The following is a 6,000-nucleotide window of genomic DNA, read 5'->3' on the forward strand; positions in this document are numbered from 1 at the left end:
TAAGCAGGTAAAATAAAATTCATATAATCCTCATAATACAAGAACATCCACGAACTTAATATAAGAACTTGGCTTTAGTAACTTTCAACTGATAACATAAGATAAATTCAGAAACAAAATACAGCAAAATTCAAGTCAAGATTAATATTCTCTAAGGTGACAAGCGTTCCTCAGCCTCTTTAGACCCTTGCCCGACGCATTCTCCAACTTTCCTCTCAGCTCCTCTTGTACCTCCACAGGACAAAGTTACCCATTTTGAAGCTTCTCCGAATGACTCTACAACTGCAAGACTGAGCTCAAGCTTCCATGCGAATGCTCGTGACTTCTCTTTTCTTCTTCCTTCACGATTCTTTCATAACAACGACGTGCGACTTTTTGGTCCCCGCACAGGACTCCAACTCCTCTTCCCACAGGAAACTTAAGCTTCTGATGATAACTGGAAGCTACTGCTCTAAAATCCTTCAGGGCTGGTCGTCCTAGAATTCCACTATACGCTGACTGGGTATCTACTACAGTGAAGGCTATCACCTTTGTTACCCGCCGAGGATCAGTCCCCAAGGATAGGGGAAGAACAATCTGACCCAAAGGCAAGATGACGTGTTCTGCAAACCCATACAGCGGGGTGGATACCGGCTCAAACTCAAATCCTCTCATCTTCATTTGATCCAACGTGCTCTTGAACAAGACGTTCACGGAGCTTCCATTATCAATAAATATCCTTGCCACATAATAATTGGCAATGGTGGCCGTCACCACCAAGGCATCGTTATGTGGAGTCACAACGCCCCGGAGGTCTTCCGGCCCAAAGCTGATGACGGGGTCTTGTGGTAAGTCTGCACCACTATATATCTCAAAGTTCTCCAATTTTCTCCCATGTGCTTTCCGAGCTCGCCCAGAGTCTCCATCAGTAGCACCCCCCGAGATCATATGAATCATTCATCTCGTAGGGTGGTTATCCTCATTCATTCCCCTCCTCGGTTCCACGAGCTCCTGAGGGACATCTTGACATCCACCTTCCCCTCTCTGCTCACCCATCCTCTGATTTATCCATGGAGGGCCTTGACCACGCCTAGGGGGCGAGCGAGACCTTTGTCGACTCCTTAATGAGGATCCTTCTCGTCTATCCCGTGAAGATAATCTAGCACTATACCCAACCCTTCGCGACTTCTCCCACCTCCCCGCGGGCTCCCTCACCTCCATCACCTCGTCCCGACTCCTATCTAGGGGAACATGGGATGAGAATTGTCTTCTACTACTAGTTCTGTCTTCCTCTCTTTCCCCCGCACCCCTCTTCCTTCCTCCTTTCTCCGCTCCCTCAACTCTACTTCCTCCGGGCCGGCTCTCCATCCTTCTGTACCGTTGGGCATCTTCCAAGTTTACATATTTCTCAGCTCGAGCCAACAGATCATCATAGCTCAACGGAGGCTTCTTGACCAACGACTTGAAAAACTCCCCTCCCCTCAGTCCTTGTGTGAAGGCACTTATCATGATGTCAGGGGTAGCCGCTGGTATTTCCAGCGCTGCACTATTGAAACGCTGGACAAATTCTCGCAAAGTTTCATTCTCTTGCTGTTTCATCACGAACAGGGTCAAATAATTTTTCTGGTGCCTCTTGCTGCTGGCAAATCTGTGCAAGAAAGCTGTAGCAAAATCGTCAAAAGACTGTATGGAGTTGGGCTGCAGGGTATTAAACCATTGCTGGGCTGACCTCGCCAACGTGCCCAGGAACACCCTGCACCTGACTCCATCTGAATATTGATGTAACATGGCCGCATTCTCAAATCTCCCCAAGTGTTCCTCGGGGTCAGTATGTCCATCGTACTCTCCCACATTCGACTGTCGAAAAGTTGGAGGAAGTTCTTCTTCTAAAATGGCTAGTGAAAAGGGACTTCCTCTCTTGGGTGCCGGTGCTCTGCTTCCCAACTGCTGCCTCAACATCTGTATCTCCCTCCACATCTCCTCCATCTCCGGATTCTCCTCACTTGGGAGGGGTCGCGTCTCCTCCACCCTACTCTGACTGCCCTTCACATTCTCCTCTCGCTCCTGGCGAGCGGCCTGCTCTTCTGCAAACATAGACTCTTGATTCCTCTTCATGGCCTCATCCACTGTTCGAGTGATAAATTGGTCCAGCTGTTCCAGGGTCAAGTTTCCCACATTCTCATTGGGATGGGTTTGCTCGACCCTCGTCTCGTGGATGGGCTGCTCAGTTCTGGCCTCTTGACGAGGTTGTTCATGTCTCGTCTCAAGATGCGGTTGTTCTTGTCTTGTCTCAACATGAGATTGTTCGGGTCCCCTCTGAGGACGCGATGATGCCGAGGTAACTCTTCTACTTCCTTTCTTGCCTACCATCTCTACGTCTCAACTCAAGTGTTCCCACAGACGGCGCCAAGTGATACTCACGGGAAATTTAGGGTCCAATCCACGCAAGCGTCACTAATCCAGACACGGGCTCCAAAATTACCCTGGGCCTGAAATCACAAATAAGACCGTTAGGAGGGGGCCAGGAGGGTATCCTGGCGTAGCCCCTTCGACGCTCAAGTCAGAGACTGAGGATATATGGGGGAGCAGCTAAGGGCGCTGCTGAAAATAATATAGTGAATCCAATAACTGAACACTCAAACCTGGTATTTATAGGAGAATACATGGGCCCTTGATGGGCTTGTCTTCCTTTTGAGCTAGGGATGGGCCAAGGGTAATGGGCCCATCCATGGGGTATCAGGTTACAATGGACTTCTATAGCAACTTGATTTAAACATTTTCGTAAAGAGAGGATGAATACAAAGTAGTTGCTATAGGGTCCCATTGTGCAGTCACGCAGGCACAGACCCAGGCTCGAGGCGTGACAGAATGGTATTGGAGCCGGTCATCGGCAAAGAACACCGAGAAATAAGTGCTATGTGGGGCAAAGTGATACGTGCATGAAAGCCACATCTTGAACTCGCGGGGCAAAGTGCTACATGACGGGAGTTATCTCTTGAACTTGTAGGAGCCACCTGTAGATTCTCGGCGCTAGTGGATCAAGAGGTTACGTCGCGACGAGGACGTTGCGTTCTGAAGGTGGGGTGATTGTGATACCTTTTGTCTCACATTGTAAAAATTAAAGGTTTAAAATGAGTATAATGAGCTACAATGGACTTCTATAGCAACTTGTGTTAATCGTTTCCGTAAAGCGAGGAGAAATACGAAGTAGTTCTATAGGGACCCATTGTGCAGTCACGCAGGCACGGATCCGAGCTCGGAACGTGACAATAAGTGTTATATTTTTGTCGTTCCACCAATAAAGATAATAGTTATCCTTAAACAAAACAAGTTATCAACATTATATTATTTAAAAATAGAGATTCTTACTGTGATATAAACATGTAACTTAATCAAGTATTTACAATCTAGTTATACCTAAGAAAACTTGCGAAATTGGAATCAAAACTTTAACATAAGCAAATGTATACACTAAAATTTATATAAATTAATAATGTTGGCACCATGAAATTTTGTTAATTTATAGAAATTTTAATTAATCAATAAATTAATTTATTGTTTTCAAGATTGCATTTTTCTATCCAAGTAACATATAGTAATTAACTCGATCTAGAACTAGAAGTTTTGGTATTATTTACTAAAAAAATGTTTGTGTATTATTAATGAAAAAAGATTACATGAGACTCTTTCATATGTGAATTTTGTGAGATGAATCTCTAACTCGACTCAATCAATGAAAAAATATTATTATTTTGTCAAAAATATTATTTTTCATTGTAAATGTCAGAAATTTCTATATTTTAATTGTTTTCATATGTTTATTAAAAATATATATCTAGGTATTATCAATATGAGTATGTCTCTTGTAAGATAGTCCCACGGATCTTTATTCGTGAGATAGTCAATTATGTTCATATTTATAATAAAAAGTAATATTTTTGCAGAAAAATTAATATTTTTCACCGGTGACTCAAATTTAATATTTGTCTCAAAAAATTGACCGTGAAATTGTCTCACTTGAGTTTTTGTGTATCATATATATATATATATATGCACGACCATATCAGTTGAAGTAGATTAATCTTTTAAAGGACAATCAACACATGGTTCCTTTGGCTTACGCTATGACCCGAGTAACATGGGATAAAAACTGTCGGGTAGAAAGTATATATGTGTGTGTTATTATTATTATTATGACAAAAACTTGTGTGAGACGGTCTCACTGGTCGTATTTTGTGAGACATATATCTTATTTGGGTCATCCATGAAATTTTTTTACTTTTTATGGTAAGAGTATTACTTTTTATTGAGAATATCGGTAGGGTTGACTCGTGTCACAGATAAAGATTTGTGAGACAGTCTTTAATCTTTATAAAATTATGGAAATGTCGTGTCCTTTTTAATGCTTTAAAAGTACTAGAAATTTTTTTTTAAACACTCAATTTTCAGCCATGTACCTTTCCCACATGAAAATATTTTTATAAAATATTTTACCCTTTAAAATTAAACATTAACCAACTAGCATTTTAAAAACCAAGTGCAATAGTGATAAAATGAAATCGTCGCATATTTTACCAAACCTAAAAAACAATAATTTGAAAAGAATAGCCCATACTAAACCTCTCAAAAATCTCTCAAATGCATAAATAAATAATCTTTAATCATAAAGCATGAGTCAAAAGTCATAATGCGGAAAAAGTAGAAGCGCTGGTCCTCGGGTTGTGTGCGTCTCCAGTCCAGTCAAATCACCCGTCAAGTCCTCCCTCAAACTCACCTGCATCCATCACACCTAGTGAGTCTAAAGACTCAACACACCATCATCTTTATAACAAGTAATACGTAATACAGTCAACATATAACAGTGAAAAATATTTGTACTTAAAATATCGTTTTCATGAAGATGCATAAACTTCAAACATGAACATTTTCATAATCTTTTTATGATGCATGAACTTTAAATAGGAACATTTTCATAATGATGCGTCAACTTTAAATATAAACATTTTCATGACATGCATAACATAAACCTTAACATTTCTTTTTTCCTCAACATGGAATAACATAAACATTTTTCATGATCATAAACATTTTTCTTTTTCTTTTCCTTTGTTGAATTAAATCGTTAATTGTGACTTTCCTCAAACCTCAAAAGTCGATGGATCCATCTACATGTAACCACAGTACTGGGCGGCGGGGGACACCAGCAACACTCTCACCGGTCAATTGGGCCCTGGCCTATCATGATTGAATAGAAATACGATCGTCGGGGCTCCCTCTAGGGCCTTCTCCCATAAATGGGCTCCCTCTGAGGTCTTCTCCCCTCACAATATTCTCATTCTTACCTCAAACCTCATATCCTCATAACCTCATATTCGCAATAATGGAAACACGATCGTCGGGCTCCCACTGGGACCATCACCCTCACGACATCGCCATCATTAACGAATTAGTCACAATCACTTCACTTCCTTCAACATTTACATTGTCAGCACTTTATAAAAATCATGCATAACATAACATTTTGTTTTTGAAACCATGCATGTAACATGTCTTTTAAATGTCTTCCTTAAATCATAAAAATCTCTTAGACATTTAAAAATCATAATTTAATCATGAACATTTCATAAACATTTAAAAATAACCATAATATCATAAAAATAGCATTTAGGGCACTGCCATGACCTTTACTAATTTCTAGGTGTAAAAAGACCATTTTACCCATAGACTCGACATTTTTCGATTTCGAATTTTTTCGTGATTTCATGACTCTAACATGTCTCAAATAATTATCTAAGCCTAAATTAAAATTCTCATAATTTTATTTAGCTTAAAAAAACTAGGCTTTTTAATTAATTCGCAGTTAGTCGTTTTGAAGGCGTTTTAATTCCGAAAAATCCCAAACTTCAATATAAAATTCCTAAATTCTAAATTTAGTCTTTTATATTATTTTAGCCCTTATGGACCACGACTCGACCCCGTGAGCCGTTTTCCAATTTTTTCAAGTTTAGGAAACCCCAAAAT

This window comes from Primulina tabacum, chromosome 10, assembly GCF_025594145.1.
Source record: "Primulina tabacum isolate GXHZ01 chromosome 10, ASM2559414v2, whole genome shotgun sequence".
NCBI classification, from domain to species: domain Eukaryota; kingdom Viridiplantae; phylum Streptophyta; class Magnoliopsida; order Lamiales; family Gesneriaceae; genus Primulina; species Primulina tabacum.